A 22,815-nucleotide genomic window follows, 5' to 3' on the forward strand; every position below is an offset into this window, starting at 1 on the left:
TTCTGGCATTCACTAAATAGTTTTAGTCTATACAGCACCTACCTACATGCAAAATAGTTTGAAAAAATGTTTTAAAATAACTCTTTGTTATGCCTACTTCATTACTATTTTCAATGATGGGGGGAGGGGTGGATAAGCTTTTAACCCAGCTTCTCTCCCCTTTCCACACTTACGTTACAGATACACAGATGAAGTGGGTGGTGGCCAAGGTGGCAAAGCTGCACTGCATTACAGGAAGGGGTTGGAGGTGAGACAAGTCAACCTGACATGATGCTTCCTGTGATTATTAACCAATATTTGAAACTACCGGCCTGAGATCAGAAGAGCACTTTGGTTGGGATAACAAAATCTTTATTATACCACACCCATACCTTCATATTCAAGGATGCATCAGCTGCAAAAGTGTATTATCCTTTGAACACCATGCTCTTTGGGGCATAAATACTCTTTGAACGCTATGGCTGCTCTTTGAGAATGTGCCTCAAACAGAAGATAGTTCCATTTAATATAGTAAGTGGGTTTTTTCCATTTAAACAAATGACCAGGTCTTTTCAAGTTTTATCTTAATACAAAATGCATTATTCATTCATTCATCTCTGGGAGATTGTTTGGCATAGTGGCTTTGGAATCAGTCTAGGTTTAAACTGTGGCACTCCACGGTTTTAAGGGTAAATTCTATTTCTGATTGGCTAGGCTAAAGGTTAAAACTATAAATTCTAACAAAAGAAAGTGTAATGTGATTAACCAGAATTCACAAATAACTTCAAATTAAATAGTGGAAGAAAATATATAAATTTCAAGAAAGCTCCATATACAATTCAATTGTGAACTGCTCTCTGGCTCATTTACATATTATTTAAGATTACACTAAGAATACTTTCAAATAAAAGAAGTGACAATAACTAAGCCCAGCCATGAAATGAACTCTCTATCTAGGCATTCCTGTTTTACATTTCACTGTTTCAACATATTTTTTCCACTTATTCTCCAAATACTAATATACCACTGTGCTAGGCACTGAGAATATCATGGTGAGCAAGACAGTCTCTAAGTTTGCGGGTAAGTGGTCTAGCAAGGAAGACAACTGAAACTAAGAATAACACTGCCTGGTCGCATCCTTCACTTTTCAGTGACTTTATCTAACCCTCTCTATACATGTAAAGATGAAGGCCACAAACATGTGCAGTTAGTTGAGGGTGAATCACTTAACATGTAAAACTTTCAAGTATACATCAGAAAACTTGAAGAAGTTATTTAGGCAAGGCGTCAATAAATGTTATGAGAAAACAGTAACTTATCTTTATTTCGGTAGCCTTAAAAATGTTGTTTTACACTGAGTAACGCATACACATAATTTTTTTTTTTTTTGGTGAGGAAGATTAGTCTCCAGCTAAGACGTGTTGCCAATCCTCCTCTTTTTGCATGAGGAAGATTGGTCTCAAGCCAACAGTCATATCAATCCTCCTCTATTTTGTATGTGGGTCACCGCCACAGCATGGCTTGACCAGTGGTGTAGGGCCATGCCTGGGATCCAAACCGGTGAACACAGGCAGCTGAAGTGGAGTGTGATGAACCTAACCACTACACCACTGGGCTGGCCTCATATTGAGAATTTTTAAGACAGCAGTTAAGCACCTCTTCCCCCAAAGTGAAGTGAATTAGCAATAACACCTCATTAAAACAACAAAAACAACTTTAAAGCTGCTAACTAGAACCTACAAAGTAACAGGAAGGTGAAATAACAGTAGTCAGGCTGCTTACTGGCCTAATGATAGGCCAAAGGGACCAAGCATCGACAGTGGCAAATGTTTCTGGTGAAATGCTGACTTTAAGTTGAGAAAGCAAACTCATCAAACTGCACATATTAAATACGTGCAGTTCATTGTACATCAACCATATCTCAATAAAGCTGTTAAAAATAAAAGAATTTGTGGGGCCAGCCTGGTGGCATAGTGGTTAGTTCGTGTGCTCCACTTTGGTGGCCTGGGGTTCACAGGTTTGGATCCCTGGTGCGGACCTACACACCGCTTATAAAGTCATGCTATAGTGCCAAGCACAGCATGGCAGCGTCCCACATACAAAATAGAGGAAGACTGGCACAGATGTTAGCTCAGGGCCAATCTTCCTTATACAAAAAAAAGGTGAGAAAGGATAAATGGCATACTTTTATCTATCAAATCTTCCAATGACATGATGCTAAGAACCATTTAGATTTAAGAAACAAAAAGCAAGACAGACTGGATTAAAGATTAAATTTAAAGAGGCTAACACTTTCATTTAAAAAGCTAACTATGAAAGAATATAATTGTGGTAGACTGTCTCCAAAGATGGCCTCCACCAGTTCCCCTACCTTCCCTCTTCATGTATGCCATTTCCCCTCCTGTCAAGAGGTGGAATTTATTTCCTTTCTCCGGAGTCCAGACTAACTTTGTTGACTTGCTTTGACCAAAAGAATGTGATGCTCTTCCAGTTCTGGGCCTAACCCTGAGGAGGACTGGCAGGTTCCTCTTTTGCTCTCTTGGAGTCCTGAGCCAGCCTGTAAAAAGTCAAACTACCCTGAACAGAAAGGCCAAGCCACCCCCGGTCAAGGGACATGTTAAAGTGAGCCACTTGGATATTTTAGCCCCAGCTAAAGGCAGCAATGAGTGACCCCAGCCATTACCATGAGAAGAACTGCCCAATGGAGTTCAGGCAAGCCACAGAATCACCAGAATAAATCACTGTTTTACGTCACTGAGTTTTGATTGGTTTGTTATGCAGCAATAAACTGAGGAAAATAATCATTAACATTCACATGACATTTTTGACACTTAAATTAAGTACTTTATATGGATTATTCAATTTAATCTTCCCACAACCCTAAGGTACAAACTACAATTATCTCCAAGACAATGGGGCCCAGCAATGTAACGTAATGTGCTCAAAACCACAGGTAACTTGTTAAGGTACAACTCCAACTAGGCAATCTGACCTGTACTGCTAACATTATGCTACATTTTCTCTGCCTCAATACGGTGACATGCCTACTAAAAAGGATAATTTGATTCCAAAATATTAATACAACTAGGAATCAAAGCTAAGGAAAGTACTTTAGTTCTACATTGTGCTGATGAGACCAAGTCTAGAGTCTATTAGTTTCTTTAAAAATTTATCAAGGGTGTGGCTGGCGCAGTGGTTAAGTGCACACGTTCCACTTCGGCGGCCCGGGGTTCACCGGTTCAGATCCCAGGTGTCGACATGGCACTGCTCATCAAGCCCTGAGGCGGCGTCCCACATAGCACAACTAAAAGGACCTGCAACTGCAACATGCAACTGTGTATTGGGGAGCTTTGGGGGAAACGAGGAGGAAAGAACAACAACAAAAAAAGAAGACTGGCAACAGATGTTGGCTCAGGTGCCAACCTTTATAAGAAAAATATATCAAGACCGGCATTAACAAACTGAAGAGTGTCCCAGAAAGCAAGCAAACAATGGTGAGGAAACTAGAAACTGTCACGAGGATTGAAAGAATATGACACGAATGGCTCCAGAAGACAAGACTAGTTAAATTTAGCAAGAGGTAGATTTCTGCTCAATGAGAAAATTTATGAGCAGTCCAAACTTGCAATAGGCCACGTAGTCAGACAGTGAGTTCCACTCTTTTTTGGAGAGATTTTAAGGAGAAATGAGAGGATCACTTTAAAATTTTGTACAGAAGATTCATAAATCAAATGTGGTCTCATTCAACTCTAATGTAAGATATGAAAGAGAGAGTCTGTTGAATTAAGTTAATTGTAACACGAAAGAGGTGATGAAGTATGTTAATTTATCAAATTGACCAAACAGAAATGAAAGCTCAATTTTCCAGACGTGGAAGCCAGAGGAAACAGGCAAATGTAGGGAGAAGACCAAAATTAAAAGAACAAAGGAAGAAAAAAAAAAAAAGGAAGTAGCACTTATCAGAAAATAACAGTGATAAGGAAAAAAATTACAGGCAAGCAAAACAGAAAATGGAAGGAAAGAAAGGATGAATAGCTATTTCAAACTATCCAGAGACTTTCCTGCTAAATATACAATGCAATCTCCTAAATTTCATTCATCAACAGTATTACAATGAAAAGTGATGATGACTCTAGGACACTGTAAGAATCTGAATTTAAAAGGAGAGGCATTAAATAGGAAAAAAGTAGATGAGGTATCACCACTTCAACTATAAAAGGAAGGTTAAGCTGACTACTGATATACTTTCTGCTTTTAAAATTCTTCATGTAACAAAATATATTAACTTTCTAATCCAAATAGAATTTATAATAGAAAAGGATTTTCAGGTCAAACACAAAACTTAAGAACATCTTACACTCAAGCACTAAACTGAGGCTACAATGTTAATCCATATGAATTTTGGTGAAATATTCAGAAATTCACAGTATTTCCTCAAGCAATTAAGCTGAAGTAGAGTTAATACATATTCTGACTTTACTCACTAGTCATCCTAATGTTAAGTGGGACAGGAAGCAGCAAGTTGCCACCAGAAGCCTATATCCAATACCTCTTCGTAAATGGTTCATAATCCAGAGATAAATATATAATATGGTTCTGAACCTTAATCTAATCAATGGGTAAAATATGTAGAGCTTTAGATGTTAGAGATAAAAGATTTTTCTCTCTCTACAGCATCATGGTACAATTAACCACTTAGGTTATGAAAACACAAGATATATTGGGTCAAATAATGATTTCCCCCCAAACCAGCCAATTTAGCCAGGGCAGAATACATTAACAATCATATCTAACATGTGCCTTGATCCAAAGATGGTGTTCATAACATCAATGCTTTGACTTTGAAGTGTATTAAAATGAAGGAACTATATAAACTGACAGGTCATCTACTCCTGACTGCCCTTCCTGGAGTAGGCTCAACCTGCCACCACTAATAGGAATTTAGAATTTAAATAAACATTCAATCCTGACTGTGGTCAAGTATTTCTAATACAGTAAAACATCAAACCTTTAGGTAACAATTAGACTAGAAACCACCTAAAAACACCCAAACTGCTGCCTCAGCTACTGCAAGACCCTAATCTCTGGGCATTCAAGCATTTCCTGGAGCAACAGCTTGGTGTGACACCAGAGTATAAACTCTCAAATCAGGCAGATTTTGAACCCCACTCTCATCACTAATTTAGAGATCCCAGGCAAATTAATCTCTCAGAGCCTTAATTTTCTCATTTATAAAATGACAAATGAAAATCTGCTTATAAAATAATTAAAATGAAAATCTACTTCAAAAGGCTGCTATGAGGTCCACGTGAGAGTACAAACAGGAAAGCACCAATCACAGCTCCTGAAACAGTGCAGGCACTCCAACTCAGATGTAAATACAAGATATGGGGATCTCAACACTCAAAAATCTGCTTTAGTGTTCTTGTACTCTCAACTTTAGTACTTTTCGTTGGGTTCAGTAATCTAAGATTTGTGTAACTAGTAAGAGTGGTGAAATAATGTACAAAAAGCTTTCATTTAAAAACATAGGATTAAGTCATATCAAAGGACAAAACTTTTATAAAAGAAAAACATTTTCCTTTAGTACCTATTCTTTTTACAGCAGACTTGCAAAGGGGACAAACTATGGAGACAGACTGCCTACTGCCTAAGTTCAAATCCCAGTTCACTGCTTACTGACTGTGTCACTTTACAAATTCTGAAATCTCCCTGGGACTCAGAGGTTTCTCATCTGTAAAAGGGAGATGGTAGCAGCAGATATAATACACAAGGTTGTTGTGAGGATTAAATGAGTTAATATACACAGAGCATTTAGAACAGAACAAGAAACCTTATCCTTTTGAAGGGTAAAACAGTTTAAGCTGAACCACATTCCCTAACTATTTTCTTTCCTTCAAGTACTGTCTAAACAAATCAAGTAAATTACTATAGAAAATACTTGCGCTGTCATCATTTTAAAACAACACCTTAACTAACCAACCCACCACCCTCCCAGAAACCCACGTTAGTTCTGGACTCTTCGCTTACAAGAAATAATTTCCCGAAGTTTAAAAAATGCTAACTTATTCTTCCCTACAGTGGTACTTAGTATTTCTCTCAACAGAAACACTTTCTAGAAAAAAAGTAGTAACAATGAATGCTCCATATTCATAGTTTAAAAACTTTAGGTCTTAAGATTGCTTAATACTCATAAAAAAAATTGGGAAAGCTGTCAGGATCATAGTAGTGGATAAAAGTTTTCCAAAATACTCATTTTTGCTTCAAAGCTTGAATTTTATCATTGGTCACAAATAGCATTTGTTTCCTCTAAAGTGACAGGCTCATTTCATTCATTTTCAAGCTGATGTTTGCCAAATACCCAAGTCTGAATAAACATAGCTCGCCTGCCTGCCATTCTTGGAAGTAAAGAGCATTCCATGAAAAAAAAAAGCAACTAGTTCAGCTCACAACTCAAATAATCACAAATGCTGTTCCTGGAAATCACTGCTGTACTTACTATTTTGCCTCACAGAATATTAAAAAGATCTTTACATAACAGCTATTATACTATAATTTTACAGCTTCAAGGAGATTAAGTAAAGCCAGTCATCTTTTTTAAAAACTGTGTGCATGGTGGTAAAGAATGTAATATCAATTACCAGTACAGCATGGTGCCACTTCTTTATTAGTAGCTACCACTGCTTTTGCATCAATGCTAATGTCGACACAGTTAAAAGAGCCAATTATGACTTAGTACTGTCAAGAAAGTAGTTGTGGGGGTCAGCCCCAAGGCATAGTGGTTAAGTTGGTGCACTTCACTTTGGCTGTCCAGGGTTCACAGGTCTGGATCCTGGGTGCAGACCTAGCAATGCTTGTCAAGCCATGCTGAGGCAGTGTCCCACAAAGAAAAACTAGAAGGATGTACAACCAGGATATACAACTACGTACTGGGGCTTTGGGGAGGAGAAAAAGAGGAAGATTGGCAACAGATGTTAGCTCAGGGCCAATCTTCCTCACCAAACCAAAAAAAAATAAAAAAAGTTGTGACCTCATGGGCCCCCTTAAAAGAATCCCAGGGGTCTGTCAAAGACCACTTTTAAGAACTGCTGATTTAAAATAATCTGGGCTAAGGGCCAGCCCCATGGCCGAGTGGTTAAGTTTGCACGCTCTGCTTCAGTGGCCCAGGGTTTCGCTGGTTCAAATCCTGGGTGCAGACATGGCACTGCTCATCAGGCCATGTTGAGGCGGCATCCCACATGCCACAACTAGAAGGATCCACAACTAAAAATACACACACCGAGGGGCTTTGGGAAGAAAAAGGAAAAATAAAATCTTTAAAAAAATAAAAAAATAAAAAATAATCTGGGCTAAATATCCACCTTTCAATACCTAGCTCCAATCCTACGTTCTTCCTAAAGCTAATTCTCAAAACCACTCACTTTAGTTTGCAGTACCTCTAGTGTCCAGTAAAGAGCTTTTAACTGAAGGAGAAACAAAAGGAAATACCCTAATTTTTATCAATAATGCACCCATATAATACTATATAGACATTAAAAAGAATGAGGTGTGAGCAAAACAAGTCAGACAGAGAAAGACAAACACTGTATGATTTTACTTGTATGTGGAAGATCAACACACACACGATGGATAAGGAGAACAGATTAGTGGTGACCAGAGGGGAGAGGGGTGGGGGAAGGTGAAAGGGGTAAAGGGGTACATATGTATGGTGCTGGGTAAAAGCTGGACTCTTGGTGGTGAACATGATGCAGTCTATACAGAAACTGAAATACAATAATGTACCCTGAAACTTACACAATGTAAGCCAATACGACTGCAACTAAAGAAAAAAAAAAAAAAGAATGCAGTGCATACCAAAATGGAATGAGGCATAAGCTATCCATCTAAGTCTGTGTGCGTGTAACTTACAAAACAGTTTGTATATGATTCTATCGTACATGCATCAAGGACACAAGTATCTTCATGGGCACATCAAATTCCCAGAAGGATACAAAAAGGACTAGTAGAGATTACCTCTGAAGAGGTGGGATGATGTCAGAAGAGTTTTATTTTTTTACTTTATATCCTATGCTCTATCACGTCTAAATTTAATCATGATTTCGCATCTTTAACTTTTCACAAACGCATGTATGATTCTTAACCTACTTACTTCTTAAAGATACATTTTGCACATATTAGGCACTCAAATATTAAATCCCCAGGTTGAATTACAATACATCTATAATTTGAACAACTTTATTTAAATATAACAGAGAAAATCTTGAGAGACTGAAGGAGGAAATCTTCTTAGCTCAGAATCCTGAAGTCTATTATCAAGAGTTCATCATCTTACCAAACTTCTAAATAGTTAAGGCAAAACTAATAGAAATTGAGGTTGAGGCTGATACTGTTATGTTAGACAACGAATACTCAAAAAGAAAAAGCAATGACAAGTGTTTGGGTGCTGAACTAAGCACATATACTCAGAAAGAGCAGAATCAAGGGGCAGGCTAGGTACATCCTAATGTTTCCAGAACCCTTGGATTTGCTCTAGGTTTCCACATAATGACCCTAAAGGAGGCTAAGCGAAACAAAAACAATCCAATAGGGTGGGAGTATAGTTTGGGGCAGCAAGGTAGATTAAACCTATTTGGAAGTCAGGAGGCCTGGATTTTGGTACTAACTGCCACCAAGAGGAGCGACAGAACCTTCAAATACAAAATCGTGACCTCTCCCCCCATTCAATCTTCTTGTGTTTCACTACAGCATTAATGTCAACACTTCCTCCTTGCTATTTTATCTCAGGAAAAGCCTCTCTAAAGCACTGAACACTTCCCCCCCAACAACTATTCCTTAGCTTTTCATTAAATTCAAAGTCACTTTTTCTTTCCTTTCTTTCTTAAATGGGAACAGAGAATGTATAGACTAAGGGTCCTTAGACTAAACTGTAAAAACTAACAAGAACCCATTATAAAATGTTTATATATTTGTTTCAGCCCTAAAGAATGGCCCACCTGCCACTATGCATTCAAATCATTGGGCTATGTGCTCTGATTTGAGCTTGCCAATTAGAATACATGAAGCCAATTAACAAAAAGTATATTTCAAAGAAAAACTACAAGTTATAGAGCTGGGATATACTCCCCTTTCAAAAAGTACTCCATTCATTATAGAATGATATAATCCATTTAGAAAGCACTTTGGCAAAATACATTTAGTTCATAAACTTTGACAAAGTATACTTACAGGGGCATCTACCTTAAAAAACAATTCAATTGATAGATTTGCACCACAGGGTATATTTTTAGAAGTCCTCATTGCTGTTTAAATTAAAAAATATAATGTCCTCTCTAAACATGATTGGTTAAGTAACAGGACAACATCATGTATCTCCCAATATGAACCATGAAGGAAGGAAGAATGTCACTTCCAGGAATTCCTCTCCAAAACGCAATCTGAATTTCATCACAAGGAATCACCAGATAAATCCAAATTGAAGGACCTTCTACAAAATGGCCAGTACTCTTTAAAAAAGTGATAAAATCATGACAGGCTAAGACTGAAAAATGGATCCAGCGTAAAATGCAAAGTATGATCCTGAATTGAATTCTGCACCAAAATTAGATTACAGTGGTATAATTTGTGAATAAATTCTACAGGTTATATAATAGTTCACCAACTTTATTAATTAATTGATTTTGATAATTATACTGTGGTTATGTAACATGTTAACATTTGGGGAATCAGGTAAAGGATATATGTGAAATTCTTCGTACTATTCTTCCAAATTTTTTTCTAAATTTGAAATTACTTCAAAAATGAGAAGTTAAAGAATAAATAACTGATAAGAAAATTTAACTACCATATATAGAAAAGGTTACTTTCCTTTCCGGTTATTTAATATTACAATTATTATATAAAAATAAGTTCTAAAGAAAAATCCTTTTTAATAAATAGTGACTATTTCTGGAAGATGGCACTACCAATGAGTCTGGCACACTATCTTGACACTCTTTTTGTGCTCATCTGTGTTTTTCAAATTTCCTTACTGGGCTGGTAAAACTTGTATTCAGTAGAGAAATGGCACAAAAACAGGTGATTTGCTTGTAAACAAAAATATGAGGGATGGCGAAGAGGTTCCTATTTTGTCTTAGAGAGCATTTCACCAATTGGTCCAAATGTTAAATTTAACTTCCATTAAGATAAATATACATAAAATGTCATTACCAAATAGTAAACAGCCTCAGAATTTCAAAGCAAAAGAATCAACCCCTAATGAGACAGTTATTGGCTGCAACTTGAAAAGATAGCTGGGGTAACAGTCTTCTTTGACTTGACCTCATCAAATACGTGAGTGGGAAAGACCAAGCCTCCATACCCCATTCCTGTTTTTCAGATTGTGCTATCATGGCCCTCTTCCATGAACACAACAAACACAGAGAAGTTAGGATACAGATACTCTGCTTTCACACGAATCATGCACAAACAATGCCAGTAGTTAGAAGGCAAAAGGTGGTACGAAATTGAGGCACAAGGGCCCTCAAATATAATACTTGTTATTTTCATTTAAGTATAGAAGCCTAAAATAAAGTCTAAAACTGAAGCCATTGCATTAAATGAAATTAAAGTGGTAATTTTTCCAGTTATTCTGACAACCTCCCCATCCCTCCTAAAACCCACACATTTTAGAGCAAACATAATGTTTTAATCTACAACTAAGGTGATGCTACCATAAGGGACAGAAAATATGAGTATTTACGGTATGATCTAACATAAGTTGTTGAACCTCTAAGCTTCAGTTTCTTGATCCGAGAAAATGAAAAAGCTAGCCTGGATACTCCTTCAAGCCTAAAATTCAATGATTCTATAAAGTTCAACTCTCAATTTATTTTGTTATTTAATTAAAAAGCTCAGGGCGAGCCCCGTGGCCAAGTGGTTAAGCTTGTATGCTCCGCTTCGGTGGCCCAGGGTTTCGTCAGTTCAGATCCTGGGCACGGACATGGCACCACTCATTAGGCCACGCTGAGGTGGTGTCCCACATGCCAAAACTACAAGGACCCACAACTAAAATATGCAACTATGTACTAGGGAGATTTGGGGAGAAAAAACAGGGGAAAAAAAAGGTCAAAATACCCTATAGATATCATTTTTAATAACATCCTCAGCAGGAAATTTAATTCCAATTCTGCAGGACAATGTATAAGTTCAAATTTCCAGTCTTGCACAATTTACCTGTGTACATGGAGAATTTTCCCAGAACTTTCACTTTATTCTGTAAGTATATAATCACTTTATTCTGTAGTATATAATCAGTGTATGTAATCACTTTTATCATTTTATCTGAGCCTTTTATCATTCCTAGATCTCAAAATTCTAAAAAGAAAGCAGGCTATGTTTGTTGCAATAGGGGCCTAACAATTTGGAAATTAGTCTCTTACTCCCCCTTGTGGCTCGAATGGCTTCCTTTCCTTCAATATTAACTTCATCAGTTGCTTCCAACCAACCAACTAGCAAAGTGCTCCACCAAAAATGCTAATGAATCAGGTTGCCAGGAACTAATTTTAGGTACTGCAGACATTCTGACTATAAACTCACTCTTCTGTGCAATGTTGGCCTAAGAGAGTAAAATCTTCAGTGTTCTCTGAATGGTAAGGTCATATAGCTATGAAGGGACAGAGCAGCTTAACTTCAAGGATGGAATCATAGAGAATTTTGACCAATCACTTAACTGAATGGAAGTTCCATTAATAATAAATAGATGCCAATCTTCGCCATTTAGGTTTTAAAAAAAATCAAAGAGTAATTTGATACAGCCAAGATATATTATCCCTGGTGTTTAAGGAATGTTAAAAGCCAGCCTAAAATTTCATTATGATTTTTCTTAAAAGCTAGACAGTTGCTCCCTGATTTTTGTCCAAAACGAAATAAAAGATATCTGCACAAAACTTAATGCTGACAGGGGCTGGCCCCGTGGCCGAGTGGTTAAGTTCGCGCGCTCCGCTGCAGGCGGCCCAGTGTTTCGTCGGTTCGAATCCTGGGCGCGGACATGGCACTGCTCGTCAGACCACGCTGAGGCAGCGTCCCACATGCCACAACTAGAGGAACCCACAACGAAGAATACACAACTATGTACCGGGGGGCTTTGGGGAGAAAAAGGAAAAAATAAAATAAAAAAAAAAAAAAAAAAAAAAAAAAAACTTAATGCTGACAAAAAGCCTGGAGTGTTGTAAAATGTTTGTTTCTTTGAAAAGTCAACTGGGTGAACGGGCTAACAATAAGTGGGATGAAAAACTGCTAAGTTACATCAGGTTCAGAGAGTTGCCTGCCTCTGGATCCTTAAGGCTAGTAAAATCATGCCAGGAGAATCAATGTTTTACCTCATATTCAAAAGGTAGCTCCTAAAGATAAAAAGTAAAATGGTACGAAGTACCAAAAAGAATTCCTTGTGCATTAAGTGGTAACTGCTAAAAGTGGTCTGACACTCTTGGGAGCTTTACTTCTCCCCTCCCCCAGAGCCCCTTTTACAGCTGGCATCAACCTTAACCTGAGCTGAAGTATCTCACCAATCAAGGCCCCATTTCTCAAATATTTCCATCACAAATATTCTGTGATGGAAACACCTAATTTTTGATAGTGTTTTTTTAACTGGCACATGCACACTGTGTATTATGAATAAACTCCCTAGTGGGATTAGATTTTATCAGTCGCTTTTTAAAATGGTTGAAAACCAGCTCTTTCATATTCAACCAACATGCAGTACTTTCCCTCTCATTCTGTGATATTTTTTGTGTACATGTCTATTTTCCTCTCGAGGTTGTTGTGATTTTTTAAAGAGCAGGGGTTTTATATATTTTTTTTAATAGCACAGGGCTTATAGAATAGCAAGTGACAAATATTAAATATAAAGAGTTTAAGCGATTTATTAAAATTCTCTTAAATTTAGTCTCAAAATTAATAAATCAAGCCACACTGAAGTGGTATCACAGAGATACAGAAGGTAAGCAGTATATTGCTATTTAGTATTACCATGGGGGTGGTGTTAACTCACTAATTCTCAAAACATCCTAGAGGTAGATACTATTATCATTCTCATTTTGAAGATGTGGAAATAGTCACAGAGATCTAATAACTTGCCCAAAGTCATTAATATAAAACTTTCAAACCCAAAAAGTCTGTATAGCCTGTGTTATTTTATATCACCCTCTAAAATAAGGTAATTCACACTTTAGTTTCCTTTATTTTTAGAAATATTACACAAGACTGTTCAAGTCTTATCCCAGTGTTCCAATTAACAGTCTGATGATAATTCCCTCTATCAGATGGAAACCTGGAAAGGGAAAACTAAAAGAGAAAGTTGTTATTCTTAACAAAGAGCATGTTCACTTTGGGATGTCATATTTCTAAACAGGTGCCAAACAGTAGTAAAGTACTTATCAAACTACTGAATTGAGAACTAGCTTGTTCTAAGTATACTACAGCCTGCCTATATAATACTGTCCTCAACTGTCAATTCCACAGAATCACATTTTAGAAGTAATGTGTTTTCGGTAGGATTTTCATCAAGTGTCCCTGGGTTGAATGTAGCCCAAGTATGTCCTCCTAAATTCTTGGCAATGGTGTTTATTATGTTTTAAGAAGGAAAAAAATTATGAGCTGACAGTTCATGAGTCTTAGATCAACAAGAGAAGCAGGTCTTTCTCAGAAAAGCATTTGTAACTAATCACTTAAATGAGAAGCATTCAACTCACCACTGGGTTCCTTGGTAACACGGCAAATCTGAAAAAACTTAGATCCCAAAACATGTTTGCAAAACAGGAATTAACCTCCACTAAAAAAGTTTCTAACTTCTCTCATGATGTCCAATTCATGGAACAAACAGACAAAATTCCAGTACAATAAAACTGGGCACTCCTTGCAAATTAAATGTAATAGGATCTTTCCCAGATTTTAAAAGAACAAACATACATACAGGTCAATCTACTGGACAAAGTCTTACTTTGGTCTATTTAACTCTACAGATTACCATTCGACTGACTGTCCTTAGATGCTTACCTTGTCATACTACCTGTGGCTAATATCACTGTAGGCATACTTTATTCGGGGTACAAGGGAAGAAGGCTCCTACCACATTCTGTCAAAAGAAACTCAGAAAAACATACGTTGAAACCTTTTAGTAATCTATTCTAACGTAGAAAAAGTGCATGTGCCATACAACAGGATCATACTAACAAATCAGCTATACTCATCCATGCTTTGTTGCCAAGATCCACAGTGTAGCAAAAGAATGTCTGAAAAAAATTAGTGAAATCTGCCAAGAAAGACGACTATTCTATACCACATTACTACTTATGTCACATTCTACCTTACCAGAAAATGCAAAACTAAATCAATGACAAATAACAAGGCTACCACACAGCCATTTTCACAGATACAAGTTTTTCATCATTACAGGGAATTACTCACTAGAGAACAAATGGACCCATTGCACAGAAATGTACCTAGTACAACGGGAACTGCTGAGATATGGTGGTTAAGCAGGCCATTCCTCCTAAGCCAAATTCAAATTTGTGCTACTTAAAAAATATTAAGCATAATATATTCCTTCAGTGTACTTTACAAATTAAATACCACAAACATCCACAGTCCTGTTTTCAAGAATTAAGTAATGCAACCAATCCTCTAAAGCTGAAAACAACTTAGACATCAAGATTAAAATAAGATCTAAGTCCAAGTAACCAAACAGAAACCCTCTGGCCATAAAGATAGGAATTAGCAACAGCTTGTATCAAAGACAGTGAGAAGACCAAAAGCTTTATGTGCAGGATTTAGGCAAAGATTGAGCAGAAAAACAGAGGGAAAGCATTCTTTTACAGAAAACTAAGAGTAAAAGCTGTATGCAGCATAGAACTGGGAAAATAACAGAGGTCCAAGTCCAAGTGAATGACCACCAGCAGTAAAAGGTTTACAATTTAGCTTCTGTCCATTAAAATTAGATCAAGTTTATCCTTACAGTATTACTTTCTCGCCAATACGCTTCTGAGTGGGTGAGTAAGGGGTACAACTACTACTAGTACAACGGGAATGGCAAATAATCCTGGGTACTACCCATGGGAGTGTATCATACAACCGAGCATCAACATGAATGTAAAAGGCTGAGAACCAATAATCTAAACAACACAGCAATAACAACTTGTAATCAGAAAATGAAGTCAAAGCTGAGTCCAAGATACCACTTTAAGTCTAGAAAACATACTTAAATTAGCCATAGTCAGGTGTTGCTTAATGACGGGGACACATTCTGAGAAATGCGTCCTTAGATGATTTTATCATTGTGTGAACATCAGAGAGTGTACTTACACAGACCTAGATGGTATAGCCTACTACACACCACACCTAGGCTATGTGGTACTAATCTTATGAGACCGCTGTCATACAGGCATTCTGTCGTTGATCAAAATATTGTTATGTGGTGTATGACTGTAGTTAGAAAGGACAGGTAGTTTCAAAAGAAAGATAAACTCTGGCTTTTGGCACGTTGAAATCGACAGCAATTCTAAATCCCTTAAAGATCAGTGACTATTCTCAATGTAAAACAATCATAATAAAGCAAGAGCTATGGGAACCAGGATGAAATCACAATTGAATCTGAAGAATGCTGGAAAAAAAAATTCTAAGGCCTATTATTTCAATGGACTACAAAGTTTTTTTTTTTTTTTTAACTTAGCTGACATCAGAACACCCATAATTTTGACTTTAAAAATTTTTTTCTTAGACAAACACATTCTTCAATATAAATCTGCCAAAGACCACTTATTTTGGAATTAAAAACTAGTGGTCAAATTAATCTAAATAGTCCAATAACATTTAATTCAATATTATAAAGGCAGAACTATTTCCTATACTGGCTCCCTTTATGTGCTAGAACCACCTATCAGCTGTGAAAATAGGTATTATATTCATGGGAGAAAAACCCTAAGTCTTTCATAGGTTAAAGAACCAATTCCAAAAAACTAAGATTAATGTATAGAGATGATGATAACAAACTATGACAGAGGACACTGAGAACCTATTCTGGTATTAGTAAAAGGAGAAAATTAGTCCAAAGAACAGAACCAGATTACCACAGATCAAATCTTCAAAAAAACTCTCAAGAAGCTCTGATTTTCTTTATGAAAACAGAACTATTTTTGCATGTTAACCAACCCTCCTTTTAAGAGGCAAAATCTAGTGTCACTTCCTTTGCTTGCAGTTCTTCCATGGCCTTTAAAGTCCCCCATTCCTTACTTTATAACATTATAGTAGGCCCTTTGTGATCTAACCAGTACCCATCTTCTTCTAGTCTCATGTCTTGCAAAATTATTTAAAAAGTCCTTTAGGGGCTGGCCCCGTGGCCGAGTGGTTAAGTTTGTGCGCTCCGCTGCAGACGGCCCAGTGTTTCGTTGGTTCGAATCCTGGGCGCAGACATGGCACAGCTCATCAAACCATGCTGAGGCAGCGTCCCACATGCCACAACTAGAAGGACCCACAACAAAGAATATACAACTATGTACCGGGGGACTTTGGGGAGAAAAAGGAAAAAAATAAAATCTTTAAAAAAATAAAATAAAATAAAAAGTGCTTTAATTGCAGCAACGTTCCCCTCACCTAATGATTAACCAAATTCCACTTGATAGCCTGGCTTACACTTAGGTTCTTTATTCCTGGGTAAATGCTGATGATGCCCATGACTTGGGCTAAATGCTTGAGTATAGTAAGTTTTTTGAGTACTCTCTGGAATCCCCTTCAGCTTCTATTAGCAGTCATATCTTTATTAAGAGTCTGATACTTGTTTCCAAAACTATGCCATTATAGTAGCTATAATTACTTAAAACGTTACATTACTTAAATGTTATGAAAAACAAGTACGAAAAGATGCATTCCTATGAAAACTAAGTTGAATGTTTTGGAACAACTAGTTTGTAAAGGAGAATCACACACAAAAAAATCACTTGGGTTGGACAAGCAACTAAAGGATTAGAAAAACTGCACATTTCTAGAAGGATTCTAAACTGATTGCTTATCAAGCATTTAAGTTCTCATTCTACTATGCAAACTCAATCTGCATTTTATAAAGGGTGCATTTATAGGGGTGGTTAGCAAATTATTTTCAAACTGTGCATGTACACATATTCAAAGAAAAGGTCTTAGCCCCACATTAAAAATGGGCAAATGAACATACATATCTATATGTTTAATTTAAAATAAATGTTTAAAACAAGTATGATCACATAGCGGAACTACTTTTCAATTAATCAACTAACTAGGATGCTTCTACTATACCACTAAGGTGTTACCAACACGATCTCTTTACTGATGATGGATGTTTTTACAAGAAAAAATGAAGAGCTAAATCATTCTTGATAAGCTACCACAAATCTAAGGTAGCTTATTTCCGTCCTTTCTAATTCAAATACCTCTGCTAGGGCTGCATACAATTTCTTCCTCTTTCTCGGGCAGATTAAAAGAGCTCAACCACTATTTCAGAAGTGTGCATGTTCTTCCTATACTTTGAGATTTTATACAGGTTTTTCTAACTCCAATTTCAAATCCTTTAACCTTTTCCTCTTAGTTCATTTTTAACTCTCTACACAGCTCATGTAATCACTAAACATCTCCAGGTCATCTGTATCTCTCACTAGAATAGGTAGGAAGGATCTCACTTTTTTTTTTTTTTTTTAAAGATTGGCACCTGCACTAATAGCTGTTGCTAATCTTCTTTTTGTTTTTCTTCAACCCGGCCCCCGCCCCGGCACCCCCCTCCGGCCAGGTACACAGTCGTGCATTCTAGTTGTTAGTGCCTCAGTTGTGCTATATGGGATGGCGCCTCAACATGGCCTGACAAGTGGTGCCATGTCTGCGCCCAGGATCCAAACCAGTGAAACCCTGGGCCACCGAAGCGGAGTACACGACTTTAACCACTTGGCCACAGGACCGGCCCCAGGATCTCATTCTTATTTAGTATTGCAATATGGTCATGCACCGCATAACGTTTTGGTCACCTACAAACCATGTGTACAACTCGACAGTGGTTCTGTGAGATTAGTACCATATAACCTAGGTGTGTAGTAGACTATACCATCTAGGTTTGTGAAGTACTGTAGGAGAGGGAGAAATTTTCCTCTATCCTTCTAGGTTATTCGGGCTGGGCCAAGAATTAAATTGTCATGAGACAGATTAACAGGAAAAAAAAGTTTAGTAACATGTATACATGGGAGAAACCCAGGAAAACCAAGTAACTGGCCAAAATGACTGAAGCCCTCACCTTAAAATACCATCCTCAGCTAAACACAAAAGCAAGCCAGGTGAGGAAAGCCAGGGACTTCAAAGGGAAAGGTGATTCACAGGTAGGTGAAAAGGAGCAAGTGTTTGGCCACAAAGAAACAGAACAACACATGGGGGAGCCCACACATAGACTTTTCTAGGTTCTTTCCTGTCTACCACCTAGTTCGTATTATTCTAAAGTGACAGCTCACTTCATGAGATAGGTTTTTTTAATCTGTATTCTTTTAGGCAGTTTAGGGGGGGTTAACAAGAAAAACTTTGAGTCTTTGTTTAAAATAATCAGCCTAAAATCATCATCACATTAAAGAGACAAATTTTGCTCCCCTTCAGTACAATGTTCACACAACGATGAAACAGACTAACAGTGCACTTCTCAGACTGTATCCCCGTGATTAAGTGATGCATGACTGTGCTAAAAAAGGACAGGTAATCTGTTTCTCTTGGTTAAGTGGTTGGTTATTCTTCCCCTTCCAACCAAACAGTGAGCATCTACCTTTCAATTCTCCTTTACTTTTTCTCATTTTCATTTCACACACCTCAGACTTCCCAACTGTGCAAAATACCTTACGAGGTCAATACCGAATGCTTATTGCAAAAACTCTTTTAAAAAGACTACTGAGTTTCATTATCAAAAACACTCTGTCCAATGTATTCCTTCCTGGGAGGGACTGTAGGTATCTACTTTAATGTCACATAAAGTCTTTGTACTCTGAAACATACCAAAAGCCTTATTTGACAAAAACATGTAAATATATAAAGTAGTGAAGGTGGGTATATCACTGCAGAATTCTTGAGAGAAGCTTTTATTCCAATAAATGAGCTACCTCAGTGATTTTCAGCTTACAATTCTATATAGCAGTTTTTAAAGCCCAAGGCACATATTATTATATTCAGACTAGGAAGGATGTAAAAGCTGCCTGGTTTCCTAGCTTGCTTCTGCTTAATGGCAGTTCTGTGGGTTGGAAATAAAAACCGCAGTGCCCGGCAATGACACCTTAAAACTGCCCTGGGCAAATAAAAATGTAGAGAAGCATAAAATGGAACTCACTCAAGTTAACGGAATCACTATTACTCAACTACTGGTGCCAACCATTACAAATGTCAGACTCACGATTTTACTGCTTCACCTCCCATAAGCAGAGGAAGCCATTCTCTGCCTTATACCAATGACTTTCAAATTTTTAAAGGAAACCTTTGAAAATCAGCTGGCCAGTATGAAACTTCTGCCGCAGAAAAAAACAGTTTTTAAAGCTTCCTGGGTCTTTAAATCGCATTCTTGGACTCTTAAGAGACCCCAGTGCTATTACAGGCAGGCTTGTAATGTCACCGCTTTTAAGCAGAACCCAAAAGCTAAGACAAACTGGGCAACAGAAGGTACCCAAGGGCTTTACCTGATATTTATTCTCCACAACAATTCTATGGGGTGGATATTATTCCCATTTAACTGGGCTGTTTTCTCAGAGGGAAACAGTGATTTCCTTTGGCCATGCAGCTATTAAATGGTAAAAAGCTGGTCTGACTCCAAACCTGGAGCTCTTTCTACACCACTACATTCTTCTTTGAGTTCAAATTAGATTTTCTAGTATGTATTTCTTCATTTTGACTTCATTTTGTTTTCCATTTCATCATGTTCAAGACAAAACTACCCAATTTTCTGCTTCTTGTGCGTTTATGCAGAAAAGGTTAACGTTAGGGATCACTGGTGTTGAGCTCCTCCTTCAGTACCAAGAAAGCCCTTGGTCTAAGATCTGGCAGGAAAGGCGGATTGCATAGTTCACATACTACAATTTCAAATTAATGACACAAGGAAGAGAAGAACCCAAAGTCCTTGTGCATAAAGAGAAGTCCATGCTGTGAAGGATACGCCAGTGACTGATTTCCCACAGCAATGCTCTACAGCTCCTGGACAAAGTAACACGGTCTCTACTCTTTCTCTGCTTAGTAAATGGGAGAAATTAGTAACTACTTAATAACGAACTAAAGAGCTCTTCAGAAAAACTTAGAACTCTGGAGGTTAGCTCCTTGTTATGGGAAGAAAGAGGATGTTTTCTTAGCTAGTATGATACAAATGCTGAATAGAACAATGAAATCTGGTTCATCACGGATATCACCAGCCAATAACGTTAATTCTAAAGAGGATTACCTGCTTATTTTTCTCAAGGTAAAAAAAAAAAAAAAATCAAAATTCAGAAAAAACTAGAGTAATAAAAACTATAATTGATTACATTTTTATCATGCAAGATCGTAAACAAGTGGTTAAGACTGGAGCTCTCACCACCTCATCCAGGATTCATTTCCCAGTCAGGGAACCACATCACTCGTCTGTCAGTTGTCACACTGGCGGCTGTGAGCTGCTGTGAGCAGCTGTGATGCTGAAAGTTACAACACTGATATTTCAAATACAAGCACGGTTGCCCATGGTGGACAGGTTTCAGCAGAGTTTCCAGACTAGACAGACTAGGAAGGACCTGGTCACCCACTTCTGAAAAGCCAGTCATGAAAACCCTGTGAAGAGCAGCAGAGCACTGTCTGATATAGTGGCCAGAAGATGAAAAGATGGCACAAAAGGACCAGGCAGGGTTCAGCTCTGCTGTACACAGGCACTAGGAGTCGGAATCCACTCAATGGCACTAACAACAAAGATCTTAAAATATAATGAGAACATACTTTCACTAATAATCAAGTTTATCAGTTCAAAGAATTTTTTTTCTAGGAATCACTAACAGAGCTTTACTCTTGAAAAGACCAAGGCTGGAAGCAAAAGCTTGTTTAGAATTCCCTGAACCTTTTGTACGGCAAAGGAATTAAACTTTCATTTATCTATACTTTCAAAGTGGAAATTTCATTTAAACATAGTGAGACACCAGTGCTATTCTGAAATAGAACATGGATAGAGATCAGTACCAAATTCCCTTAATAATCATATCAAAAAAGAGAAGCTACTTAGAGATTAATCTAGTTATTTTCATCCACTGATCTGACGTATTACTTTTTTATTCTTGATAAGGTAACCAAAGGGAAACAGTTAAAACTGTTAATTTTTTCTTAGGAAAATCCTCAGAATAACAGAACTTTTATACTTTGCATGTGGAAAACATGCAAATACCTACCTGGAATCACAAATAAGCTTGTCAGTAGAGGATAAATGTTACCACATCCCCTTTTATTCCTAAAATTGAGTTTTGTCTTAAGGGAAATTATTACTTGGAACAAACCTTTTGAAACCAAAATAAAAATTATTTTATCTACCAGGTGTAAATAATAATTAGGGGAAAAACACCAGAGTGAACAAAGTTCAATTAACATTTACAAATACTAGTCAGTAAAGAGAGCAAGGGGGAAAAAAAACCCAACATTTTTTATTATAGAAAATGATAATTTTCAAATTTTAAATATTCCTATTACCTTAGCAAACCACAACATAAGCAACTATCATCTAGCCTCAACAAAAACATGGATTCCTTTCTCAACTTAGAAATAAATGATAGCTATCTACATGAAGATTTCAAATAAGCAATCCAAAACCCCCCCCCCAAGAAACCAAAAAAACACCCAAGACAGACACCACATGAGAAGACTTTGTGAGCCCACGTTACTTAAGATAAAAAATATTATCATTCTTTAAAAGAGCACCCTGAAGAAAATACCATTTGAAAAAAAAGTATTTGTAGTTTACGAATTGAAGCTGTTCCACTGGCAAAGATTAGTGTAAAGGAATCATAATACCACCACATCTTTAACGAAAACCTCAAACCCACAACACTGCATCAGAAATAATCCTATATTGCTCATTATAGTAGTTCTTCCAGGAACAAGGTTCAAATAATCAGTGCACCTGGATTTCCATAACTGCATTCCAGATTCAGTAACCAATCCCGAGAAATTGGGATACTCCATCTTTCTATATGCCAGTCCTCTCATACTGAGACCAATGTGTAACCTGAAGTCCTGTGATATAAGAGTAATCATCTAGTAAAACCACTTTAAATATTATTCCAAAACCTCCTGGTTCATTAAAATGGGAAAGTATTAATGTATATAGGATGTTATATGCTAAATGGTTGGACCTTGTACCAATCTACCCTCAGATTTAAACGTTTCTGTTTGTAAGAAAACAAATTAAAATTAACCAAAATGTAATGTTCAATTTTTTTCAGCTTTTTAGAGAAACCGTGCTTCAACATGGTGGGTACTGAATACTTAAAAACTATTTCTTGATTGAACCTGAAAAATCAAGCTTGAGTTACTCATAACCTTTTATTATGGTTGTCAATGTTCAAAGTTGATTTCCAACACTTAAATGCAAGAAGAGACAAAAGCAACTCTGAAGGCAGAATTTTCAGCACGCCAGACTCATTACATTAACATTATAGTGGCTAAGTCAGGGAAAGTTACTGTGTCTACAATGTCTATTACATCTCTCTTACATAAAAAATACGTAAAATTCCTGTATCTGTATATCTACATTTAAGAAAATTAGCTCTACAACTATGACAAGTATTCTAATCATAACCGAAAGGGTAATACTATTAGCTT

At 37.1% G+C, this 22,815-nt stretch overlaps 1 protein-coding gene across 5 annotated transcripts in view; it reads right to left on the reverse strand.

Annotated features, from left to right (window-relative positions):
* The window catches only part of YWHAZ (tyrosine 3-monooxygenase/tryptophan 5-monooxygenase activation protein zeta), a 34,318-nt gene that overhangs the window by 6,819 nt on the left and 4,684 nt on the right, over positions 1 to 22,815 (reverse strand). The window lies entirely within an intron of this gene.

Source organism: Equus asinus, chromosome 12, assembly GCF_041296235.1.
Source record: "Equus asinus isolate D_3611 breed Donkey chromosome 12, EquAss-T2T_v2, whole genome shotgun sequence".
NCBI lineage: Eukaryota > Metazoa > Chordata > Mammalia > Perissodactyla > Equidae > Equus > Equus asinus.